The 27,827-nt window shown below is 46.4% G+C and overlaps 1 protein-coding gene across 4 annotated transcripts in view; it reads right to left on the bottom strand.

The window, feature by feature from the left end:
- NCOA1 (nuclear receptor coactivator 1) overlaps positions 1-27,827 on the bottom strand; it is a 186,509-nt gene that overhangs the window by 117,144 nt on the left and 41,538 nt on the right. For all 4 annotated transcript variants that reach the window (XM_054193785.1, XM_054193787.1, XM_054193789.1 and 1 more), the window contains exon 2: positions 14,935-15,103. The gene's annotated coding sequence lies outside the window, so the exon portion shown is untranslated. The remainder of the gene's footprint in view (positions 1-14,934; positions 15,104-27,827) is intronic.

The following is a 27,827-nucleotide window of genomic DNA, read 5'->3' as shown; positions in this document are numbered from 1 at the left end:
GCAGCCTGGGCCAGGGGCTCACCACCCTCAGAATAAACAATTTATTCCTTATTTCTAGTCTGAATCTCCTCTCTTGCAGTTTAAAGCCATCAACCTTCATCCCATGGCTCCCCTCCCTGCTCCAGAGTCCCTCCCCAGCTTTCCTGGAGCCCCTTGAGGGACTGGCAGGGGCTGGAAGGTCTCCGCGGAGCCTTCTCTTCTCCAGGCTGAACCCCCCCAGCTCTCTCAGCCTGTCCTCCCAACAGAGGGGCTCCAGCCCCCAGATCATTTTTGTGGCCCCAAAATGTGGTCCCTTCTACCCTCACAAAGAAAAAAGTCTTTACCACCATTCGCAGTGTGCTTTAGAGCTCCACGCTGAAGTGCAAGCTCAAGGCATGACATCTCGGGTTATTAATCCACTGCTTATATTAAGACCTGCCACTATTGACACTATTCTACTTCTCTACACAGAAATGCAGAGTAAATATTACATCAGCAAGCACAGCACGTGCAAGGATGGGCTCCTCCTTTCACCAGGCTCTCCGGTGCCGTCATTCCAGTGGCACCGGCCGGAGGTTACTCGGGGTAAAGGCACGGTGCACTCGCCAAGTTTTACTTCAGTTAATGTGCCACGTAACTCGCCGAGCTGATGAGACAGGGGATCTCAAAGACGGAAACCAACGGCCTCACATGACTTCTTAATAAAGACACTTCCTCAGCTATGTGCTTTGCAAAAACAAAACAACAACAACAACAACAAAGAGAGATTGCTCAATGCAACGACTGCTTTAATTTTCAAGGCATGTCCAAGCTTTTGGAGTTACTGAACTTTCACGCACGGCTACAGGAAACGCGTTTCAGAAGATTATACAAGGAGATGCCGTTCGCATCCCGGCACTGCTGGGGGATGCCGGGCACGGAGCACTCCCGGTAGCCAGCAGGATGCTCTGCTCGCCCAAGCTAACATTGCCATTTGCTTCACGTGGAAGCGCTGCACCCCAACGGTGTTTACGGTACAGGAGACGGGCTTGGAAAGGACACTGTCCACTTGACATCTAATTAAAAACTTGAATTTTAAGCAGCTTCAGTAATAGAGACAAACAGCCCCCCCTAATCCACGACCAGGTTTTTCAAATACTATTCTTTCTTACAAATATAGAAATGGCTCACATTTTACTGCGTGTTTATCGCCTTCTTGATTCACCCAGAGCACCGTACTTCCATCTGGATACGTTTACCAAGAAACACATTTGAGGAACATAAGGATTTCACAGGTCTTTGGGTTTTTGTTTGTTTTCCTCAGAGACCTGCCCCTCGAGTCAGCTCCAAACCCCGACCCGAAACCTCGTGTACATCTAAACATCACTTTCTGGTTTTGAAGGAAAAGCTTGCACCACTTTACACCTGCATCCCACTCCCCGGGGAGGGAAAGCAGCCCAGCAAGGATGCTGGGGCAGCCTTTTAGCAATACCTTTATCCAACACATGATTTCTCTTTTTTTTTTTTTTTTTTTTTGCATTACCGCAGCAAAACTGATCTGCTTCTTCGTTATATAATTTCTACTCAGGTTCTCCTTCAGGCTTTCTCCTTGAAGCAGGCTGCAGAGAGCTCAGGAGCTCTGCAACAAAGGCATCTGCAATAGGAAGCCTGCACAAGTTCAGGAGCACCCGCTGGGAAATACTCCCCCCAAAATACATTAATTTGCAGCAAAAAATAAGATAAGGCTTCGGTTTCGTACCACTTTTCTGCCGCATCACCTCCATGTTAACACAGAAACACCATGAGCCGTTTTGTTTCACGCGAACGACCGACGCGATAGAACGACCCTCCGGCTGCTGATCCTCAGGTCTGCAAAAACAACCGGCATTACTGAAACAAACTGCAGAAAAAAAGATAAAGCATTTAAAAAAAAATAAATAGATACGTAATTAAGTCCTAAGAGTGAAGAAATGGGATGGGGCAGCACCACAAACCGTACCCTGGCTTCAAGAAACCGAGAGAAAATTATGCACTGGGTGCATCTCCTGCCCCAAATACAGCGGGGGTGTTAAAAAAAAAATTAGAGTAATGATCAAGTGTATTTAAATGGGGGAAAAGGGCAAGTTCACACCACAGAAATGGGTGTAAATGTGCCTAGATCAGGGAAAAGCGAGTGTCTCTTGTAAAGAGCCAGAGCATGAGCGCATGTAGGCAAATGCAGGGAGGAGAGAGGGAAAGCAGGAGGGGGTCAGGGGAGTCCAGCTCCCTCGAGGAGGGAACGTGAGGCTAAACTAATTAAAATGCACAGCCCTTGGAGAGTTTCGGGAGGAAAGTACTGCAGAAGTAAGTCCAAAAGGATGCTATGAAATCACAGATATTAATAGCGGAAGAGATCCACAAGTATCTGGGCTGTTAAAATGGAGGGCAAGAGATGCTCGAGCCCTTTCACGAAGCATCGCAGAGAAGCAACCACATTAAAACCCTTTACCGATGCTGCTCAGCTCTCCTTAAAGCTGTTTCTGCAATACAAAAATAGGCAAGTGCCTGAGAAAATACAGCAAAATGGCTGGGCTGTTCCACATAACGTTTCCGAAAAGTAGGACAGCCTTTGAAAGACGCAGGATCCCACCGAGGTGACAAAGGGCTGCGAGCTATAAGTAACCCGGTGTCACTTTGGTTGAATTCTCCCCCAAAACTCTTCGCTGCTCCCGAGCAAATAACTTCTTGCTTTGTCCAATGAATTTAGGAATCATCGCTAATGAATTCAACGGTTCCCAAAAGTGCCAGAAATGCAAGCAGAAAACCCAATCTTTTAAAGAAAACATCAGCTGGGAAATAAAAGGTGCGGGGGGGGGGAACTACTTGGCTATAAATCCCAGGAATTTGGTAGAAGATAAAGTATCATCCAGCACAAACTGGAAAAAGTGAAGGCCAGTTTACGTACCGAAACTTGTGCACATAACAAACACATCCTCCGTGCAAGCGTGAAGTCAGCACTGCAAAAACATTTCTGCTGAAGCTGCCAGCAGCGTTTTGTTCAAACGGGGAAGATGAAGCTCAATGTATTAAAAAAAAAAAAAAAAAAAAAAAACAACAACAACAAAACCCTTGGTATTTATTAAACTATTAAGAAAGAGGAAAAAAACTGCCAGTTCACAATAATCTGTAAATGCGCATGGGGCGAAACTTCAGGGCCGCAAAACAGATGTGCGGGCAATTCCTGCAGCTGCACAAACACCACCGGCAAATAAGACGGCGCCAGCGCTTCGGTGTGAAGTTCGCTCTGGTGCAAGGATACGGCTTTATTTTATACCCACGCCAGCACGCTATGACAGAAGTGAAGAGTTTTATTCCCCCCCCCCCCCGTAATTAAAGCCTGCGAAAACAAAGCGGTGAAAAGCCTGGGCTGCGGCGCGGCACTCGCTGGCTGCCGCGGCACAGGGAGGGCTGGGGCTGGAGGTGCTGCCTTTAGAAGACGCGTGACACCTGGGTGATCCCAGCTGAATCCCACTAATTGTATTAATATTAAAAACGTTTGGCCTTGGGGGCTCTTTTCACAAGAAATAGAGGCTATTCCTCCCCTTGCTCTACAGGGCGGCGTTGAAGGCGCCAGGGAAGGACAGAAGGGCCGCCCCAGCAAAGGGCCGTCAAGCTGGAAGGTGACACCCATCCTTCGATGGAGAGCGGGGCGATACGGGCGTGCGCCTGCGACAAGGTCTCTTAGGGGCATCTAATCATGTTTTATGAAGTCACATACCTACCACAAACAGGACGGAAATGCCAAACTATTATTTTTGAGAAACGCTGCACCACCGAAACCAAATATCAAAGAGCACAGCAATAATTTAATCGACGAGTCTCACAACTCGCTCCTTTCCCACACTAAATCACTCTTAGAAACAACAAAGAATTAGGCTGTTACGTATGCTTTTAACTTTTATTCTTCTCTTTAAAGCCTCAGCTTTCAAATGAGAACATGTCAGAGGTGGACACCCCACCACGCTGGAAGAGAAAGTTCACTGCAGCCACCTGCAACGCCCATGAGGAAGACAAACGGCTTTCACCAGGTCTCCTGGCGAGGGGGATGCCGTTCTTCCACACCGGAGCAGACATTGCCTTAGCTGTCATGAAATATTTATTAGTCTGCTGATGAGTTAATTAAAAATTTTAATAAGATTTCAGTACTTACTGAAATTATTTACCCCATGTACAGTCACGGTGTTGACAATAGATGGGTAAGTGGTATACGAAGTGATTTTATTTTTTTAATGACTTATCTACTTGTCGGCAAATGCTCTAATCATTGCTAACAGCTGTAAAATTTATCCGTCCTTCATATTTAACATGCAAAATAGCTGCTAGATTGCTTCTACCCTGTCACTCATCCATTATTACTCCATCACTTTCAAAGACCACTGCCGCATCCCCACGCCAGACCTAGCGTACAGTAGACGACTGATTAAACACTTCGCTATCAATGCTCCCATTAATAACGGCGGGGTGGAAAAGGTCTCGGCTTTAACTGCGGACCCTCTCAGGAAACAACAAGCAAACGACATCTAATTGTCATGAAGTATTTTCATCTGCTGGAGAACTAAGGATGTGATGGGATTACCATTGTGTTGTGCGGCGATGCCATTCTTCATGGTATATTCATAAATAATACGCTTACACCAAGTGGAAAAGCTTCCTCCCCGCTTTTCCATCAGTCAGGAGACCGCTCTGCAGCTGTATTTTCCATCTAAAGATAGATGGAGTCCGGAGTAATATAGAGCAAAGGGAGCTCATTTGTGACATTATACTATTATATTTAAGAAAAAAAACACTGCAGCTGTATCTGTGTATCATCACTCCGACATGTGCTTGGGTCTCTAATTGCTTACTTTCATGAATTAAAGACACGGGAGAGAGGGATTAAAGATGAGACTGCAGAATGCGAGGAGAGAACAAATATGCGAAATTTGGAGGAGTCTCCCATTCAAGCGAGATGAGAGTCAGCAACATTCACCGGCGTCGCGGCCCTCACTTCTGCGGGGATCAAAGCAGGGAGAAATACTAATGCTCTGAAGTTACAAAGACGGCTGAAACCCCTAATGAGCATTTTACACTGCAGATGCGCGAGCAGAGCTTCACTCGGTGCCGTGCGAGGCAGAAGCTGCGACACAACCAACTTCCAACGGCCTCAAAATTTCTGAATAGCTTAAAATTGGCTGCTGTTGAGAAATGCGCAGTAAAGCCATAGGCTTGCTTCTGGTGCAGTAAAGAGGAAGGGATTTCTACCAGAAATCAATGTCATTAAACACCACTGCTGACCACTTACATGACCACTAGTCATGTCTTGCCTTGCTCCCTAAGGGGCATCTCCAATGGGCATTCATGGATCTGGACTTTATTTCCTATAAATTTAGCAAATCCCTCTTTTCATTATACAGAATCACAGAATGGTGGGGGTTGGCAGGGACCTCTGGAGATCATCCCGTCCAACCCCCAGCCACAGCAGGGTCACCCAGAGCAGGTGGCACAGGAACGCATCCAGGCGGGGTTGGAATGTCTCCAGAGACGGAGACTCCACCACCTCTCTGGGCAGCCTGTGCCAGGGCTCTGCCACCCTCACAGCAAAGAAGCTTTTCCTCACGTTGAGATGGAACTTCCCGTGTTCCACTTTGTGCCCGTTGCCCCTTGTCCTGTCCCCGGGCACCACTGAGAAGAGCCTGGCCCCATCCTCCTGACACCCGCCCTTTAGCTATTGCTGAGCATTGATGAGATCCCCTCTCAGCCTGCTCTGCTCCAGCTCAACAGCCCCAGGGCTCTCGGCCCTTCCTCAGCACAGAGATGCTCCATCTCTTGATCATCTCAGTAGCCCTTTGCTGTCCCCTCCCCAGCAGTTCCCTGTCCTTCTGGACCCGGGGAGCCCAGAACTGGCCCCAGTGCTCCAGCTGTGGCCTCCCCAGGGCAGAGCAGAGGGGGAGGATGACCTCCCTCCACCTGCTGGCCACACTCTTCTTGCTGCCCCCCAGGATGCCATTGGCCTTCTTGGCCACGAGGGTACATTGCTGGCTTATGGTCATCCCGTTGTCCCCCAGGACTCCCAGGTCTCTTTCCACAGAGCTGCTCTCCAGCAGGTCACCCCCAACCTGTCCTGGTGCAGGGGGTTATTCCTCCCCAGGTGCAGCTCATCCATTGCCAAGAGCTGCATTCTGCTTTACAAACACTGTGTGTTTAAATGCTAAATATTTTGTAGAATTGCAGGGAAACTGAGGTTGAGCCTCAGGATGTCTCTGGTCTGACCCGCTCTGGGGTCTGTCCTCATGGTGAAGGAGTTTTTCCTCGAATCCACCTGATCTGCCCTTCCTCCAGCTCCATGGGGCAGAATTCCCAGTTTACAACTCTCGTATAATAAACTGTCAGCAACACCACTGGGTTTTGTTTTGTTCGTCAAGATCTGGGATGACCTTTCCTTGCACACGAACATCCACTCCCTTTGTTGTTCGTTTATTTGTGCAGTTTTGGGGTTTGAATTGCCCATGCGGATTTTTACTGCGTTTCTTTAGGAATGTTTGTTGAACTTTTTACATTAAGCCTTCCACTTCAAATGTGACGTTTTGCTTATTTTCCATCTCTGGAGTATTTACTATTACGGTTGCTATAAATTTAAGGCGTCTTAAATCAGTATTTTATTCCAATATCTCAATAGAAGACTTTCCCTTCATTTGCTACACATTCAGATACGCGGGAACTGCTGGGCTGTATAAATCCAATGCTAAAAAAGGACATACAACCCAACTGATATTCCGTTACTTTGTTATTAAAATTTGCTAATTAGTTTGCCTTTCCCTCTTCACACTTGGGCTTAAGACAGTAGAGAATTTCCCTACAGATAAAATTGGTCCCTTCTTAACAACCCATTCACGCTTCTAAAAGGAATATGCTTTCTCCCAGGTGACATTTTGATATGGACTGTAACAAGCAACGGGGCAATTTTCCTTTGATTTTGAATTTCATTTTAACTTCGCCAAATATATTTTAATATACATTCCGCAGTTCATCTGTAGCTGGGATTCGTGACAGCTCCATTAAACAAATGTATGCCTTTCATTGTATAAAGAAACTCTGGGATAACAAGGTAGAGGAAGCGGGGCTGGGGAGGGAAAGCACATTAAAGCTAAGGCTTTATTAACCTCACAAGACTTCTCGGAAATCTGCAAGGGGAGTCTAAGGTCTTTACGAAAATAAAAGAAAAAAGCATCTACGAGGAGTTTGCCACATATTCCTATCTGGTTTTTGCTACGTACTCCTACCGCCTCGTCCTCTTTGCAACAGCTGGTGCTCTCCTAACTCACAGCTCCAACAGTAAATTCAAAGAGGAGGGCAAGTGTTGTAAAAATATGTGAAAAAAAAAAAACAAACAGATTTTATGTAAAAACATCACTCACCTTTCCACCTTAGAGGCAAGAGTTCCCCGTGTACTAATTACCCTAATGCCACAGACCCAGCCGAGCCCCTCTCCGTCCCACTCCAGCGGGGCATCGGACGATGCAGACAATTCCTCTGCGGATACCAAACTTCGCCCCCGGTTTATAATTCTCACCAGCAACATCCTCTGAAGTTTTTCAGCATCATTTGAGGTGATCTGAGCCGCTGGCATGGCAGGGAGGATGAGGACAGGATGCCGCAGAGGAATGCCGATCGAGGAGGAGCAAAATTAAGATTTGCATTCCAAATCACCAGGATTTCATGGGCGTTGTGCTCCTAAAACTTGCTTGTAATGAAAATTATTTATCAGTATTTCTGGTTCTTGGAAAGTACTGTTTTAGATGACGCCACTGTCTCCAGCTCACAGGACCGACTCAACAGTAAATAATAATTTAAATCAGTATTTGGGCAAAACTGCCAGGAAATACTTTAAATTTGGGTCCTTTCCTAGTGGCAGCAGGCGTGCGCGCGTGTTTTAACGCGTATACCTTCACCTCCAAACCACGGCAACCAGGTATTGAGAGTCTTCTTTCTGAGAAGCAACGAGAGCCACGTAGCTGGCACAACCTCCCCGGCGGCGGTGAAAGGTACTCATCAACAACTCAGCACGGAAGTCTAAAAACACCAGAAAAATTCTTCTCGCTTTTTGTCAGCCAAGCGGTGGCTTTGGGGTTTCATGTTTATCTCTTGAAAGTTTACCAGAAACAGATCTTACCACTCCCCGCAGTTATTGACAACTGGTTACACAACTCCCATCAGCTCTAAAAACAAAAAATGTTTTTAGTGATAACTGGAAGATAAAAAAGACTCCTCTAACTGAAAGTACAAATAGTTCTTACGGAGGGTTTAACCCGTCTAAAATTTTCCTCTTTCAAAGACAAGATCAAAAGTAGGGAGACAAACATAAAGGCAGTTCTAATCAGGTTTATTTGTTATTTTTGGAAGATAAAAGGACCTCCTTTTCACATATCATGGTGTGCCACGTTCTCCCCAGAAGCTGCTACAGGCCAGGGGGAGCGATGACTGCAACCATCCAGGAGCAGAACGTGCCTCTTGCAGAGCTGATCTCACTCACCGTCCCCAGCTCTGCTCCCAGCTGCCTTCACCCCATCCAAGAGGCTTCCGACAGAAGACAAAATCTGGTGGGAGGCAGAAGAAACTCCTCCAGAATGGACAGCTGTTGCCTAGGGTGGCAACGCCCATGAAGATGTGTCACTGCCCAGCAAGACAAATGCCTACCTACGTTTTTATTATTTTATGATAATTTTTTCCTTAAATCCTTCCATGCTGAATAAACAGAACTGTGCTTTGTACAAAGGGCTCAACATCTAAATGGAGATCAGTCACAAGTGGTGTCCCTCAGGGATCCATATCAGGACTGTACAATATCTTCATCAATGACGTAGATGGTGGGATCGAGCGCACCCTCAGCAAGTTTGCCGACAACACTGAGCAGAGCGGAGCAGTTGATTTCCTACAGGGATGGGGTGCCATCCAGAGCGACCTTGATGAGGTCAAGAAGTGGCCATGTGTGAACCTCATGAAGTTCAACCAGGCCAAGTGCAAGGTCCTGCACCTGGGTCGGGGCAATTCCCACTACCAGTACAGATGACAGATAGATGGATGGAGAGCAGCCCTGAGGAGAAGGACTTGGGGGTGTTGGTGGGTGAGAAGCTCCACAGGAGCCGGCACCGTGCACTGGCAGCCCAGAACCCCCCCGCAGCCTGGGCTGCATCCCCAGCAGCGTGGGCAGCAGGGCGAGGGGGGGATTCTGCCCCTCTGCTGCGCTCGGGGGAGACCCCCCTGCAGTGCTGCCTCCAGCGCTGGGGCCTCGGCACAGGAGAGACACGGAGCTGTTGGAGCGGGGCCAGAGGAGGCCCCGGAGATGCTGGGAGGGCTGGAGCCCCTCTGCTGGGAGGACAGGCTGAGAGAGCTGGGGGGGTTCAGCCTGGAGAAGAGAAGGCTCCGCGGAGACCTTCCAGCCCCTGCCAGTCCCTCAGGGGGCTCCAGGAAAGCTGGGGAGGGACTCTGGAGCAGGGAGGGGAGCCACAGAATGAGGGGGAAGGGTTTTACACTGGAAGAGGGGAGATTTGGATGAGATATTGGGAAGAAGTTCTTTGGTGTGAGGGTGGTGAGCCCCTGGCCCAGGCTGCCCAGAGAAGCTGTGGCTGCCCCATCCCTGGAGGGGTTCAAGGCCAGGTTGGCCGGGGCTTGGAGCAACCTGGGCTGGTGAAAGATGTCTTTGCCCACAGCAGGGGGGTTGGAACTAGATGATCTTTATAGGTCCCTTCCAACTTAAACCATTCTGTGATTCTATGACTCTAATCCTGCCAACCTCTGGATCACCTTCTAAGAATGAAAAAAAAGGCAGAACTTCTCATACTTCTCTGGCTTACAGAGGCAGCAACCACAGCCGTGTCTTGCAGGGACAATCAGCAATCGCTGGTGTCTCACCTTCAGAGAGCTGACAACCAACGGGAAGCCCGGCACTGAAGAGGTGCCCTTGAGAAGGTCAGAGCAGTAGCTAACACAAACTGACAAAGCGGTACCAAAATAGCTAAAACAATGAAAGAAACTAAATAGGCACCGATTTACAACCTTACATTCACAGGAAGGGCTTGTGCAGCCAATACTACATGAAGCAAAGAACAGCAAATCATTAAATACCCAAAACTGATGGACTCACTTGAATGTGGTTTTCAATACATGATACATCATCCTTGTGGCCCAGGAAGTAGAAATTCCTCGAGGGCAGCAGGGAACCCAGCAGACTAAAAAACCATTAATACATCCAGCATCATTTACTGTCCTGTTGGATGCTGATTATGATCCTGCTCAGCCAAGACACAAACTTGTTTCCACCTCATCTCCTGGGCACAGCAAGAGCTACCTACACGGTGGGGCTGGAGACAACAATGAATTGAGCTTCTGTTGTTCAACGAACCACCGCAGACCCGGAGGAACGGATTACAACCTGCATTAATGCTGCAGCCGGACACTGAAGGCGACGATAAATTGATCACTGTAGAAATGACTGCGGTAGATTAAGATGTTCCCATTCGCAGGTTGTGAAGAGCATCCCACCCTCTCAGCTGAAGAGTTCATGTGAGTGTTTCTCACCTGCTTCAGCACAAGAAGCTTGGGTTGAAAAGCCACTGGAGAAGGCTCAGCCCAGCCTGGAGGACTCGGCAACGCTGCAGATGAGGAATGCTCACATGAACCGCGCTGTTGGACGACCTCATGGAAGCCACCAGCTTTGCCACGTAGGTAGTGATCAACAGTGGAGGGTCAGTGACATCTCAGACCTTGGCAGGGTTTCTGCAGCTGGTGTCTGGTTATGGGCAAAGAATTAGTCTGGTTTTGTGTAGAAATGTGAAAGCGTAAGAAAAAGCTGCTTTTGCTAAAAATTTCCAGGTGTAGTAAGGCAAACGGATGAGGTGGTTTGTTCCAAAAGACAAGCAGAATGGCAGTCTGGATATTAAAATGAGACAGGTAAAATAGATCTAATCAAAGCTCCTGGGCAAGCAACGTTCAATGGAACATGACCCAATCCTTACTTAGACTTTTTCATTTTTTGAAGGAGCTCAGCACTGAAAGGTTCTACTTAGTGGAAGAGGTGTGTGTCTCACGTGCTTTCTGTATAAACAAAGCACTCCATCCGACCGTCCAACTAGAGGATTTATGCGTGAAAACAAGAGCATCTAATGGTATTTTTAGAAAAAAGGAACAGAAAGAGTTCTCAGATGTGAAACTACAACCAGCTCCTGTAGCAAAACAGTTCCTCCTTAATTTCGCACAGAAGAGACAAAGTCACTAGCAGCCACCTGAAATCCCGTACACTGTTTTCTTCTCAACACAGGCTTGAAACTTCTGTCTTCAGCATCGCACAGGAGCCTCTAACACAGAAACATCCAACAGAAAGAGGTATTTCGACATTACACAAACAAGGACTGCAGCAGAACCAAACCACAACACAGGAAGAAAATGGGGGGAGACTCAAGAGTCGAACACCTTTAACAGGGAGAACGCTTTTAATAGAAGCGGTGACAGCTGGCTAGAACAGCTTCACGACAAATATGAAAAGAAACGTGTTGTGGGCCTCCACATGCTCGTTCTTTTCTTCTAAACAAGAAAAAACAACACAAAAAACCCAAAAAGACTCAACTCTTCAGCATTTGTATTTGGCAAGCTAAAGAGAGACACACGTCTCCTGTCATTGCGGCTGCAGCCTGGCCACCAGAAGTACCAAAGCCCGACCTGAAGATGCTTTATTGCTGGTGGGTGTCCTCTGCAAGGCAGCAGAAGCTTCAGACCTCTCCCTGCACATGGTCCACGGCGCTTGTCCCACCCATTCTCTACCAGGCAACCCAGGGAGCCTTTTCCAGTGGGCATGGCGGGGGTTTCTGGTTGGTTTGTGCTTTTCACTTTTTAAAAGCACGGTTTCAGGAGCGCCCCAATGGCTTTAATTCATACGTGGCGAGACAAGTCTGGGATTTCTTCTTCCTAAGTCCCCAAAAGTGCTGCGGGCATCTTTGTCTTGATCAGCAGGACTGCCTTTCAAACACATGGCTGAAACAACATCCCTCTCTAAAACTAACAAAAGAGGTAGAAGAACAGATGATTTAGAAGTACGGTGAGTGCCAAGCCCGTCATCTGTGTCCTTCCTACCCCGCCAGCAGCCCCCGGGAACAGGGAACGGCACGGCAGAGGTTACGACTTCAAGGAAACTCACCTACAGTAAATACCCCTCACGAGATACCATTTATAGAGTGTTGCAACACTTGAAAACGCTGTTAACAGCAGGAAATCTATTTAAAGTGGAAGGAATATGATCATTAAGGAATAAAGAGGGAGTTTCGGCTCAGCAAAGACCTAGGGCTAGGGTGGGGGAGGGAGCGCCTCGGCAATTGCATTTACCTTTTTTCATCTCAAAGCCCCATCGTGGGATAAAGGGGATGGGAACTCAATCACAGCAACTGGGTTTAATGCCAAGCCAAAAAAGTCCATTTGCTAGAGGAAAGAATGAAATTTAATAAGACAGGTGGTGGGGGGGCGGGGGGGGGGGGAATAATAAGGAAAGGCTGGGAGGTGCCAGGTGGGATGAAGGCAGGGCTCCCCCCGGCTCCCCCCACGCAACTGCAAGGGCTAGTCCATCAGTCCCCTAAATTAGGGGAAATCCAGAGCAGCCGAGGAGGCACCTCACCCTTAAAATTCATCTAGAACTCACTCTTCCTCCCCGCAATGATATCCAATTTCACAGTTAAGAATTTAACCCTATACTTGCCTGGGCTGCATCCGTTGAGCTGCCTGATGTTAAGAGATATCTCAGGTAAAACCTCGCCACTGCTGGGTGGCTGGTTGGTACTGACTGATTTGGGGCGGGGGGGGAAGGAGAAAATAAAGAAGAAAAGGCTGCATACAGCCCAGCCTGGGCAGGGATTAATCGGTGCCTGGGAAGCAGGAGGTCGGTAGCGGGGAGAACCCACCACCAACCCTGCGAGGTCACCTCTTCAAAAGCTGAATTATCAAATCATGGAATCATCTAGGTTGGAAAAGACCTTTCAGATCATCGAGTCCAACCATTAACCCAGCACTGCCAAGTCCACCGCTAACCCATGTCCCTCAGCACCACGTCTACCCATCTTTTAAATACCTCTGTGGATGGCGACTCCACCACTGCCCTGGGCAGCCTCTTCCAATGCTTCACAACCCTTGCTCTGGTCAAATACCAGCGAGAAAAATGAAGACATCTTAAAAGTCACAGAAGCTAAGATTTTTTAGTTTGTGTGTGATACAGTTTACCTGCTTCCAAATCAAAAAGCAGCTGTTATGTCCAGAGGGGAAGGTGAAAAATCCTGAATCCAACTGTGCATTTATCGGGCAGAGTGCGGTTTAATAATTAACTCAGAGCAGCACTTCCAGCACTGCATCAGGGCTCTGCTCTTTTCTTACCGCTCACGGGCAGCCCCCCAGCTCCCCTCCATCCAGGCAACTCCAAGTGAACAGGTCGGGACAGCACACGGCAATACAGAATTGATATTATTTCCAAATTTTACAACCACACCTAATTACCGCCATCATGTTGTGCTACAAGTGGAAAACACCGAGGCAGAGAGCAAAGAGCCTTGTCCAAAAACGCAGGGCAAACACTAGCCAGCCAGGGGCAGCGGGGCAAGGGGGATGTCTCCCCAGCTATCGCCCACCCCTGGCTCCATCTCGGGTGCCCGATTAGCTACCTTCTGTCGCGGGCGGAGTGAGTAACTTCACTTGTAAGTGAAGCACCTTCCAGCCACCAACCGATCAGGGGAGAACATCTAGAACAGGGGCACCAACATCTCCCAGCCACCACAGTCCCTGCTGCAGCCATCACCCCACCACAGTTTAGGGAAGCAGACAACTCAAGGACAGAAACCAGGTGGCCAAAGCAGCCTATGGAGGACATCCAACACCAGTATCTTACCGGGACCAGTATTTACACCACACAGGAGCAAGCCACACTCAATCCAGAAGGAAACATCCTATTTTCCATTGCACTCCAGACAAAACTAGCTCCGACACAAAAGTTTCTTGCAATACCAGCTATCTCAGACAGAGAATTGTGATACAAGCAATATAAAATTTCATCAGGCAAAAGCAGCTGTAGCGATATATGTAATTTGTGCATTACGGCATGTCAGCTAGAAGCTGGTTTTCCAGGGGAATTAGCGGGGTGCAGATCCTCCCCTCTCCCACGTACTCATGGTCCACCGCAGTGAGCGCTCCCAGCCTGGGAGAGAGCCTGCAAATCCCGCAGCCGTACAGTAGCCGCAGCCAACGCATCATCCAACTACTACTTGTTTTACCATTTTGTTCATTTCTAAATATATTCTACCGCCTTTGCGAGTCACCACTCCATTACAACAATTTTTCGTTAAGATACTGCCGGCTGTGGGCAAACCGCAGAAGTGTTCAAGTTGTTACACGCATCAGCTATTCAGAGCTACGAGGATGCCGAGAACACATTCCTTGCTTTGAAAGTTGTAGTAGCCCTTGCCGTAACACCTTTTGATTTCCCAAGTTTGTGACTTTTAAAATCCTCTAGCCATGGACTCGATTCACCTGATCAACACCGCGAGCCAGCCTGCAGCACAACACTGACATACCAAAACCATGTATTATTCTTTAGCACAAATCCTTTGCATACCATTCTGCCACCGCAGCAATGAGCTATTCAATTTTGCAAAACATATTGGGAAAGCGCAGTTGATTCAGGCAATAGCTTCATCTTTATGAGCTTTTAAAACAACTCTGGTAGCTACAAATGCAATGCAGACTGACGGCAGATCTCATGTAGGGAAAAACAACCCAAAGGATGCCAAGGACAGAGGAGAAACGGTGACTTTTGCTTTCAGCAGTCTCAGTAACTAATTCTGCATGAAGAGGTGCTCCAGCAAAAACCACCGCCGTGACAGGTTTAAACATTTTCCGCCAGAGGAAAGAAGAAACAGAGACCTGCAACCTTACCTCTATCTTCCCGAGGTGAAAGATGGTTCATGGGAAAAACTGGATTCTTCAGCTAATTAAACAGCAAAACGACAGAATCCTAGAGCCTCAGCAAACGCAGGCATCGACCTTCCATGGGCAGCCTTCACATGAACTCTTCTGGTAGGGGACCAGCATCAATTACTGAGTCCTGTGGAGGAAAAGACAGTTTGTTTGCATTAGCTTTCATTTATCTTTCCAAATCATTATTCACACGATGCAATTTTCAGTGTTTTAAGTAGAAAAACGGCAAAGTTGAGGTCAACTATTAATTCACAGCAGCATCACCAACAGCTTGCTGACCTTCTCAATACTATCAATTGCAAGTTATCTTTTTTATTTCATTGGAAAAGAACTCATCGAGGTTCCTCAAGCTTTAAGTGACTTGGGGAAATAAAGTAAATGAAAGGGTAATACTCCAACTGATACGTTTTGTTGCTTTTTTTAAATTCTCCCCTCCCTCTTTGCCAATGCCACTCCTAAGAAATAAAGACTACCCTCCAGAAAAACACAGTGCAGATCTAGTCGCAAATCTGCTATAGCGAGACAACATCTACGCAACACGGGAGATAAAAACTAGCACCAGAAAATTACAGCTGGTGTTAACAGCCAACAGGCTGCAGACCACCACCGAACTCGTAAAACTCCAAGATAATGAGATCCTTCCCTGCCCCACAAAGGCAGGGGTAGTAAATCTCTGTTGTTACTAAGCACTAAGCTAGAACCGGATCAAGGGGATTTCTCCAATTCCTCCTCTTCTGCAGGCTTTCTGCAGCACCTTCAATAAGCCAGGTAGCCTCCGAACCTGAGATGAACGTAATTATTTCTCTCCTGAAGCAGGTACACCATAAAAAGACACCAAGACCACAGTACGTCCATGTCCTTCAGCTATCCCCTCTCCTGTAAGTCCTACCAGTCTGAACCTTGTTCCTCTCGAGCCAAATGCTCGTATTTCAACTAATCTGTGGCTTGCAAAGACTTTGCTTCATTGAAACATTTTTCATAAAATTGGTCTCCTTATTTAAAAGATGTATTTAGGTATTTAAAAGACAGGTAGAAGTAGTGCTTAGAGATATGGTTTAGTGGTGGGTTTTGTCAGTGTTAGGCTGATGGTTGGACTCGATGATCTGAAAGGTCCCTTCTAACCCAGGCGATTCTATGATTCTATCATATCATGATGCACTGCCTGAGTTTTAATGAAAAAGTAAGTAATTTTTAAAAAAACAACCATGGAAACACTGAGCTGAGCACCTTTTTTCCAAGCCACTCCACACGTTGCAGTTTCTATAGCCAAGCTCGCTACCTACCCCATCCAACGCTCCGAGACAGAAGTCCCAATATCGTTTGTGAACTTTTACTTGTAGCAGCTATAGGAGGCAATTCGTCTTAATCAACCTTCGACACCCTAAGAGCTGGTTGGAAACTGGAGCTGGTAGTTCCAGGGTCCCTCTGCAGTCAATAAACAGGTCCACAAGCATCCCCTTGGAGAGACTAGATGACCCTTAAAGGTCTCTTCCAACGCAAACTAGAGGATCAGGTTTGGTCCCCAAGGAACCGCTTTAGGAGCCCATATTAAATTACTGCCTGGATGTGTCCATTTTCTTTCTTTTTCTTTCTCTCCCACAGGTTTCCTAGGATGACTGCGTTAAATTTATACCTCTAAATCCCAGCATCTGAAGCTAGATGAGAGGAGTACCACCGTTAGTTCAAGACCTGCTTGTCCCCATCGCTGCTTCTGCTATTGCAAAAGAAATTACTTACATGGGCACGGTCATTAGAACATCATCTTAATAACGCACCCGTCATTAGCAACACAAGACTCTCATAAGTCACTCAATGCAATTTATTCATGAAAAATCAAGTAGGCAAAAAGAGGGAGGAGAACCCAGATGGCAGCATCATCGCCAAGGCACTGGCAAAGAGCAACTCCGGAATCCACATCCCGAGAGAGAGGTGTGACTACAGCACATCCCAACGGGAGACGGGATGCCTGCCTTGTTAAGCATCCATTTTTATACGGACGTGCACATAAATGAACGCAAAAGATGCACAAACTGCTGCACTGCTCAGGCTTCCAGTTTGAAAGTTCCATTTCACCGCTAGGAGACGGTCTTTGAGTTTCTAAATAACATATACGTATGTCCCAGCTGCTTTCACAACCCCTACAATAAACGGACTAAACGATGCAAAGGAGTGGACGTTAAAAACAGGGAAACATAAATAATAATGGAAACTTTAAGAATGTGTTTCCAGATTCCTGGGGCAAGGTGTGTGTCTAAGGGGGATTAAGCTCCAAAAACTAGAAAGGGAAGATGTTCCTGTTTTGAAAAAAAAATAAAATAACTCTTCTCAACCTGGCTCTCGTGAAAAGGAAAGCGACAATCAGAATACAAAATACATGTAAGAAAGAGAAGAAAAACCAAATATTAAAACACATCAGAAATGAAGTGATATGAAACAGCAAGGGAAGAAAACACAATGAGAGGAACCACAATACTCACAGGTTTGAGCGTATCAGGTTATAAAAATTACCTAAAACCAGCAAATTCCAGCAATGGCCGAGAACCGTTACTGCACAGAAACAGAGCAACCACCAGCAATGTTACAGGACCGGCAGAAAAATGCAACAAATATTTCTGTTCATTAATTAAGAAAGAAACCAGATGGTACAGTCATGCCACAGGAAACATTTTCTATTCCAAACAGCAACGCAGGCAGATGTGAAACAACAGCGAACGGAGCTGGGCCTTTTTATGGCGGGAGATCTTCAGCCGCATCCCGGGGGCTCGAAAAGAGCTGGACAAGAAAAAATCCGGAGCATTTATTTTAGCTTCCCCCGAGCGTTAACTATGGAGGCTTGAGCGCCTTGGAGGACAGGCTGTTGTGACGATATTTTAAACACGTGAGCAGGACGACCAGGCTAATAACAAGCTATCGGTCCTGCTCACATCCCAGGAAGACAAGGGAAATGCCGGTATAAAACCTGATTAGGAATTATAGAAAGCAAATAACTGCTGACTATCGACACATAGGTCTTAAATCAATTGTATGTGTTTTTATTAAGACTACAAGATTGGCTGCAAACTGTAACAGCTCTGATGCAACGTACTTAGAGTTCAGTAATCATTTAACTTCGTAAAGTATAATTTCTCAAGTAACTAGAATTCCATTACATAACGTGGAATATATTAAACAGATTAATAACTGGCCAAGCGACAAGTCATAAAATATAACTAGATCATCATTAATCACGTGCTCGCACTGAAATCCCAGAAGGAGCAGTGCTCGCGCCCTACATTACTCATCCTCCTGCAAGCCAGGAGCAAAAGCCACCGCAGCTCCAGCCCCCACCGACTCTGAAAGCTGCAAACAGCAAAGGACACGAGATCTGGATCTTTCACCAACGTGACCACAAGCAAAGACCTTCCACGTCTTTATCACCAAACACAAAGCTGGGGCAGAGGCCCTTCCCAGTGCAGAGATGTAACAGAGGAGGGACCCAGCAGCAGCTACGGAGGCAGCAGCAGCCTGCTCGGTGCAAGAACAAGGGGAGAAGAAATGAAAGTAGCAGGTGGCAAGTCCAAAACCAAACAAGAGACAGCGGTTTCTCCACACACAACCCAGCTAAGCGGTTTAGCTCCTTGCTGCAGGATGTTGTGCATGCTAAACATCTGCACAAGCTCAAAGAAAGACCAGCCGTGTCCCAAAACAGACACCCGTGACGGTTACTAATAAGATGGACATCATCTCTGGCTCGGAAAGCCCTGGAGATGTTGAAAGATCAGAGGCTGGAGAGTTGGGAAAGAGTCGTACCAGGTCTGCCCAGTTCTCACATCCTTCTGGAGGTTCCACTTTTAGAAACAAAGTGAAGATCCATCAATGTTATTCTTATATTCTCAACTAAGAGTAGCAGAAACTGTACTTTGGAAAAGATCCCAGTGATGGTGGACCACCAACCACACATGGCTCCGCAGTGCGGCTTCCTTTGGCAACAGCGCCACACTGTCTACATGCATGAAACTCTCCTGAACGTGGGAGCTCAACCCATGACTTCAAATACAATTGAACCCAGGGAGGTCCTACAGCCTCTCATGCAAGTGACCACGTCAGATACTTTTAACAACCTCTCCCCTTTTCCACAGATGGTGTTCAAGGCCAGGTTGGACAGGGTTTTGAGTAACCTGGTCTAGTGGGAGGTGTCCCTGCCCAGGGCAGGGGGCTGGAACTAAATGATCTTTAAGGTCCCTTCCAAGCCAAACCTTTCTATCATTCTATGAAACTATGGCTTTTGAACCCCAAGCAGCTCACAGGCAGCCCCAGAGTCACTCCCAGACTGCAGCGCAGTTGCACAAGAAGCAGTGAGGTGATGCCGTCCCAGGGTCATCAGATGATCTCAGCCCACATCAGCAGAATAAAGCAGGTTTGAGAAGCAGACAGAAACACGTGCCTCATCTAGGGAGCACCAAAGATCTTCCAGACCTAATTCCCTGGCAGAACTGCTCCGTCCCCTCAAGCTCTCCCACGTCCCACACTCTTTCTTCTCCTCAACCATATGAAGATCTCGCTAAGCTTTCCCAGGTCATTACTACACGGCCTGTCTGCAGACCACTACCTGTAGTCCATAAATCACAGCAAGAAGCTATAGGAGCTGGATCTTGGCTTTTCTTTCCAAAGCGTAATACCTTGAGGCAATAATAAGACACTTGACATGCACAAGCTTCAGTTTAAGATATAGAGAGATCTGGAGGACAGATAAAAGAAATGAGTATCCATAGATGATATACATCAACAGCCCGGGATATTTTTCCCTTTCATCAGAAAGCCTTTTAATTAGCAGGAATATGCACTTAAGAGGTTTCCAACATAAAACAACCCAAGACCTTTCACTGAAGCTCGCACTGACTGGTGACCTTTGCTCTTCTGTTTTCTTCCCAAATCCTGTATTCAGCATTTTTTGCTCAAACTATTCACAACTTTCACCGAGTGGTTTGAAGTGATTTGTTCTAGGCATACCGTGTTTTTCCCTCCAACAAAGCATCAAAGTCGGGTTGTTCCCTGCGACCCGACAAAGCAGAAAGAAGAAATATCCCATTTGAGTCCATAGATTGGACCCTGGTTTTACACAGTTGAAGCCAAGGGCAAGAAGTGGGTTATCCATGATCTTGTTAAGCATATCCTCTGAAGCTGCTTTGAGCAAGGTTCAGACCAGACATCCCTTCCACCTAAACCATCCCACATTAACTATAGCGGGCTCAGTGTATCAGAAGTTCTCCTTATCCCATGAAAATGTATTCGAACACACACAGGAGAGCCTGTGTGGAAAGCCTGAACCCACCAGCTTTTCCATCCACATGTCTGCTTTGAAATTCTATTCATTGGTTGAAAAATTAGTGGAGAGTATAAGGAAGCTAAAATTTAGCATGGTGTTTAGGGTCAAGGTCAACTGCTAATATATTTTTGAGTAAAATACACCCACTGAACCACTTCAGACGTTCCAGTGACCCGAGAAACAACTTCCTGTCATCCTTCATCCAAGCTAGATCTCGCCCAAAACCTTTCATCTTTAACTTACTACCACATTTTCCAGCTCCTCTAAGTCATGTGCTTTCTACTGCATCTTCAGCCGTGGACCTACAGGGCATAAACGCTTTGCCAGTGAGTTCTCACACAGCCCCTGATGGACCGAGCCACCACAGCACCTTTGAAGCGGTCATCCTTTAGCGTGGGAAACATCCGTCTTTCAATACCTCCCTTGTTATATTTTACTTAAGGCTCTAAATATTTTACCGGTGACTGTTTAACATTAAAATGCATAAACAAGGGTCCGTGCAGCCACGCTCAGAAACAGCATTGCTCTCCTCACTTGATGAGTGGGCTCCAGACCTACGACATGAAGACAACCGTGAACGTAGCTCCAGGTTTGTCTGCCCTCGGCCCACGCCGTGACCGCAGGATCATCTCCTGTCTTTCTGCTGCAAAAGTTTGTTCCATGTAGCCCAGGTAATCAAACCTAATAAATTCTAGCCAACTATAAAAAGCAAGTGGAATGGAGTTCGGAGAGATTTAATGTTTATTGTATGTTGACAAAATCCATAATTTATTTACTTGTTTTTCATTGCCGTGCTATATATATAAAGGGCACACTACAAAGTAATATTAAAACAGAACAGCTTTGTCACAAGGGGTTGCAGGGAGCCTCCCCGCAAGGACCTTCCTTCTCTGCCTGCTTACAAGGACATGCAGCACCTAATACTTTTTTGCAACTCCTCCAAACTCCAAGGCTGTGGGGCCAGTCTAAATGCTGCATTTTTAAAGGATATTTAATCTCCCAGGGGTAAGGATATTCAGGCAACAGTTTCAAGGCAACGCTAATGTCTCACTACGTTTCCCCTCCCTGTGAAAATACTCTTTCAGGTTCCCTTTAAATTTGATTTTGCTTAAGAACTTATACACGTTTTTGGGCATCTGGAAAGCTTGTTTTCCTCCTTATCTACTTTTTCATGTATTACTGCTTGATTTATACCCCATACCAAGTAATGTCGCAGGAGCCAGAGAGAAAAGCCGTTTTGCAAGAGGGCTAAATCTGTTTGCCAGTTAACTGTTGCAAATTAAAAGGTCAGAAAAACAATCACTGTATTTGGAAAGAATAATTTTACACAACTAAGACCTTAACGGAAAGAAAAAAAAAATACATTAACTTTGTTCCAGTAAAGCGAGTTGTCTTATCTACCCATACGGAAGTTTAATAAACAGCTTTCTGTACTTCTAAGGTTTTGACCGCGTGCCAGGTTTTGCAGGGATCTCACTCGTCCCAGATGAAACTGCGGGGCTTTAACTGCAAAGCAGAGAGTGTAAAATATGTTTTAAAAGAAATCTGAAGGAGAAATTGATTGGGTTGGTTCGTTTAGGCAATCAATAACAACAGGGAATGCTAATACTAGAGTTACATCTGCAGATTGCTCAGCTGTTACAGATCAAGTCCCGTGAATGAACCTGCCGGGTCCCAAAGCCCACGGGACTCCTTGCAAGACAGGAGAGGCACCCAGAATCGCAGAGTCATAGAATTCCCCAGGTTGGAAGGGACCTTTCAGGTCATCGAGTCCAACCATCGGCCTAACACTGACAAAAACCATCACTAAACCACATCACGAAGCACTCCATCTACCCGTCTTTTAAATACCTCCAGGGATGACAACATTATGGAGCCCAAGTCCGGAGCCCTGCCAGGCTTTTGGAGCCCAAGTCAGGAGCCCCGCCAGGCTTTTGCCAACTCGAGAGTAGGGCAGCTCCAGGTGGGAACACCTGGGCTTATTCACTGAGGCTCTCAGTGGCTGCTGGAGCCATCCAGGGAGAGGAGGGAGGCAGTTGTAGCTCCAAGTTTCGGCCAAAGCAGCAGCAACAGCATTTTCTGGACTGCCGTTCACCTCTCCTGTTCTTGACAGACTGTCCAGTAGTCATCCTTGGGGATAGCTGAAGGACTGAAGAGGCCAGGCTGAGTTCCACTGCCACATAATTCGGGTTTCGACTCATTGAGAGACAAGAAATGGGTCCAAGGGGGTTGGAACTAGATGATCTTTAAGGTCCCTTCCAACCCAAACTGTTCTCCGGTTCTATGATTCTGTAAGCAAGGAGGACAAGCCGAGATCGAGGGTTGTTGGGTCCCTAAACCCCAACTATCTCCAGGTGGCACACAGGGAGAGAAGAGCTCAGCAGAAAGGAAACGCTGTATTCATGGATGTGACACCAAGTATAAAAGAACTTCTTTGGCAGGTCTCCTCAACAGCCTCATAGGTCGATGAATGCTCAACCTGCCACAGGTCTCCATTGTTGGCTTTTCTCCATTTACTCACCTCATCGCAACACCAAGCCTAGAGTTCCCAATTTTGGTATTTATGCAGATTACTGTAATTTTGAACCAGCTCAAGATTTCACAAGTGCTGTGAAGCCGTAACAGCACTTTGTTGGCAGAAGTTGCTTAGTGATATGGTTTAGTGATGGTTTTCATCAGAGTTAGGCTGATGGTTGGATTTGATGATCTGAAAGGCCCCTTCCAACCTGGGCAATTCTATGGTTCTAAGTCCCCAGGCTGGACCACTTCAGGAGCTACAGGCAGTGGAAAACACCCAAGTCAAAATCTCGCCCTTGCCATGACTTGACCCACCAGCTCCAGGGAACACTGGACCTGCTGCAGGATCCTGCAAAGAGAATAAACCTGAAAGCTCTTTAGGAGATGACACTTTGCAAGGGTGCTTCAGCCATCCCCACCGCAGTACACGCGAGCGGGACTCTGGTTTCACACCCTGAAAGCAGAAGTTTGCTTTAAGGGGGGGAAAGAAAATCGTCAAACCAACAAAACTTGAAGCATTTTTCCATCCACACACAACCCAGCACTCCGGGTGCCCACTCGCTACATTTTGCCAAATTAATCCAGAACTTGCTCCGAGCCAAAGGAATCATTAGATTTATGACCAAAAACTATCAGGTCATTAACAGCCTTAACTGCACACTTTATATTAGTTTTTAATAACTTCCTGTTACAGATTAGATCCAACTTTATTCCTCCCTCACCGGCTGAACATGAACTCCATGAACACCCTAATTTCTAGAACGGCATCCACAGCCTCAGAATATTCGGTTTCTCTCATTAGGGTAAATTTGGTTTCCAGCCAAATGACATATAAATAATTATTTACACAGCTCAGTACTCCTGCGATGCTCAGGATCCTTTTCTTCCAAAGCCTCGCAGTTATCTTAAAAAGCGTCTACCATCATTTGCAAACTATTTTGTCAGACTGATGCCAAAGGGTGATAACCGCTTGATGTCAGCTCCTCGGAAAGGCTGAAATCGCAGAACGGTTCCAAAGGGCTCTACTTGAAGTTATCTCTGAGCAATCTAGGAGAGGTGATCTCGTACAGAAGAGGGGAACTGGTGTGAAGAGCTGCGCAAATGCTAATTCCACGTGCTGGGAAGAAGCAGCGTGTTTGAAAGTGGAATTTAAGCTGTCACAAGTTCCCTGTTCCAACAAAACCAGCTCCTGCCACACTTTAAAAATAAACCCTTAATCTGAAATTTCCTGCAAAGAACAATCTTGATCTTAGAAACGTGAGACTGACTTTTAATTCTTTCCTACCTTTTTTTTTTCCCCTCCCTCCTCAAAGTCAATGGCAATGATTAAACCGTGACAAATGGGTTTGTGTATCGGTACCATGATGGAGCAGGCTGCCGACCAAGTAAACCTGAAGTGATGCACAAATATGCTGTTACACCAAGCGATGCACAGACACTGTGGTGGCCTCAGCCCTTCCCGATCACTCGAACAGCTGTGCACTGGATTACAAGTATGCGGTACAGTACTTTAAACTGTTTACTTTCTTACTATTCATCATTAAAATGTGCTTAACAACAAGCACCAGCGGCCTGGGACAGATGTTCTTGCCTTTCTTTCTTCCACAACCAAATGCAACTTAAAAAAAACTAACGGAGAAGGGTATAATAAATAAAATATATAAAGGACACTGTATATAAAATCACAGAGTTCAAAAATTTTTCTTAATATATGAACACAGCGGTGGTGTACTGGAGTCCAGCCGTAGCAACTTTGCTCTTAATTTCTATGTCTGGACTTCCAGCTCTTAACTAATCCTTGTCTTACATTTTTAACTTTAAAGATGCTTTATTGTCCTGGCATCAAAACAATGACAGGGGGAGGCATTAGACACTGTGAAATCCTAGTTCTTTTGATTTCAATGAATTTGGAATTTCAATTCTATTAGACCTCAAGAACCGTTTCACGAGGGCCTGGGTCCTGCTGAGCCAAGCCTGGGAGTGAGCGTAGGCTGAAGACGCAAAGGGCTCGGCACCATCACGGCTACATCTCAATAAAATCATCACCGTCCTCAGCCCAGGGATTTCAGATCTGTATCTCATCACCTTTATTGAATCCAAACCGTGGCAGAGCTCGTTATAGCCAGAAGCAATTTAGAAGTTTCCGAGAAGCTGACTCAATAGGCTTCTTTAAAAAGTAAAGCCAACAAAGTAATTTTAGGATGTTCTCCGACGCTTCTTAATGATATAAATATATTGGGACGATGAAGGGGAGAAAAAAAAAAAAAAAAAAAACGAAGACAAGTTTCTGAAACAACCGTCACTTCAAGATTTCAAAACTGCTCTTCTCTCGCTGCCCCCGTTACTCACATCAATACGCTGGAGATTTTATACAACGCAGAGAGCTCAGACAAACAGACGGGATATGAACAGACAACTATTGTGTTTACTATAATCCCTGGCTGACAATCAAATAACACAAAGCATATTAATACTAAGAAAACAATTATACTGGAGTTAAAACTTCATATATTATGGAATAGCATAAATCCATATTAAGAATACACAGCTATAGCTACAGAAAGAAAATTCGGTAGTAAAAGTAATTTTGAGGACTCTAATGAGTGGAAAAAATGTAAAGTGAAACCTTCATCACTGCGTGTTACTGCACACTAAAATACAATGCTGTTTAAAAAGTTTAAATCCATGTTTATTTTTTTTAATTATTTCAGTACGGTACTCAAAAAAAAAAAACAAAAACAACTGAGACTTTATCAAAAAACAAATCCCTTAAAGCGGTAAGAACATTTCTGGAAGGTTTCATCAACATCAGGGCCACGGACGGGAAATGGCTTAGGCTGCTTCTTGGTCTGCGAGAGAGGGGAAAGGTGGCTGTAGGGGAAGGGAATACCAGGTCCAAGAGCATCCAGCGCCCAAGCTGCCACGGCAGCCAGCAGGGCACCGCGTGCACGAGGACCATTAAAGGCAGTTTGGAATATATGGCCAAAGCTTTTAAGATGACACGCTTATCAGCCTGAACGCCCAAGCAGTGCTTTAGAAATACAGGATTACTGGGAGGAGAGAGCCTGTGTTTATACAGAAGGGCTGCAGTGAACTTAAAAGCTTTACAGCTCTTTCTCATGTATTTATGCTTATTTAAAAAAAAAAAAAAAAAAAAAACAAGATGCCATATGCTTATCTGTATTTCTAACTTTAGCTGTTTGAATGCTTTGTCTGAATCGACTCCCTATGGGAACTGAGAATTCCCTCCCCCGCTTTCATGCGCTATTTCAGCTTAAACATTTCACCCACGACACTGCAGAAGGTGAGCAAGGGGCTGCCGAGGGTGGGCGTCCCGCTCCTGCAATCAACTGCGATGGCCGCGCGCGCACGATGGGGCTGAGATGACGGGGACAACCACTTTACCTTCTCAGCTGCTAGCACCCACTGCCAGACCAGGTGCAGTAATCGTAATTTCTCATATAAAGCCTATTCCGTGCTGTAAACTGGCCTTGACTGGGCACTGGTGGAAGAGCAGCTCCAGAGTGGTGAAGGAGGGGGACTGTATAAGGGAAACGGAGACAACCTGGACAGAGAAGTCAAGGGTTAACCACCGCTTTTCCCCTTCTCCACTGCAACCTCGAGTAGCTCATGGAATCTCCAACCCCCCAGCTATGCTCCTCTAAAGCCTGTTTTCCAGTAATTTTAGAGAAAAGGGATTCCAGCTGCACACGCGGACTAGCGAAGTGTCCGTGCTAATATACATCCTCCCTCCTCTGCTCCCGCATCCATTGCGTCCTACCATCGGTCCAGAGCCGCCCCGAAAATACAGCATGGCGCTGGGTTTCTGTGTGGTCTGCCATGAAAAGAGGGCACGGGCAGGGAAGGAAAAAGACTTTTCAGAAGCAGATGACTACAGCCACGCAAGCTGAATGTAGCTTTATAAAAGAGGGGAGGAAAAAAAGCTGTTCATAAACTGCTTTAAGCCAATCCATCGAGATGCGTTTTCTGCAAAACGTGTCTCTTGCAGAACTTCAGATCCTGCGGGCAAACCAAGCCCTTCACATTCAAGTTTCTCCCATCCATCAATCCAGAGACGGAGCTCCCTGCTGCTCTCACCCTTCCAGGGAAACCAGCTCCAACAACAGAGGATTTGGCTGAGAATTTCCACCTGTGGCTAGCGGCAACGGGAACAAGCCTTTTTCTGTGAAGCTCCTCAAACCAGACCCAAACCGCCGCTTTTCCTTTTCAGAATTAAAAGCAGATGGTAAACAAATCAAAGGACAGTTATCTAAACAGTTGCTGAGATTCAACATCGTTCTTCATTACCCAGCTGAAATACATTGTTTTCACATTCATACTCCCAACTCCGATCTGTTTATTGGTTTGCAATAGTGGGGAATTTCCTCCTCCTTTTCCAATGGCAACTTGGTAACCACAGCGCATTTGGCAATTTTTTAGACAATATTCCTTTGAAGCGTGAACCAAAAGGGGCTGGAAATGAGAAACAGCCACTCTGGAGGTGGTACAAAGATGCACTCCACCGTAGAAACTTCAGGGAAGATTGAATCTCCTGAAATAACTCCTCGGTGTCGCCATTCGAGGGGAGAATTTGATCTACCCTTTTCTGACAAACAGGCAAAGCGAAGGATTCGGAAGTGTCACCTCCAATATCCATTCAAAACCTGTACAACACGCAGCCTCCAAATCACTTTGATCTACCGAAGAACAGCACGTTTCACGGGTAAAGCCACCGTAAAGAAACCGGGGGCCGTAGGCGCTTCCGATGGGCACACGCAAGGTGCCCAAAACAGGAGCAGAGCGAGGCCGAGCTCTCTGCACCCCAATGGCTGCTCCTCTGCCCCATCCCATGGTGCAGGACCCTCCTGGCAGACGCCATACCTGCACCGCAGGGCCATCGAGCTGCCAGGGTGTTTTTAATTGCAGACTCGTGCCCTAAAGCAGATGGGGTCACCATGGTGAGAACCAAGGCACATTTGGGCAGAAGACACCAGGGTGGAGAAGCACCACCCTGAGGTCTCCAGTAGCC

This window comes from Rissa tridactyla, chromosome 3 (assembly GCF_028500815.1).
Source record: "Rissa tridactyla isolate bRisTri1 chromosome 3, bRisTri1.patW.cur.20221130, whole genome shotgun sequence".
Classification (NCBI taxonomy): domain Eukaryota; kingdom Metazoa; phylum Chordata; class Aves; order Charadriiformes; family Laridae; genus Rissa; species Rissa tridactyla.
This window is presented reverse-complemented; position numbering and strand designations above follow the sequence as displayed.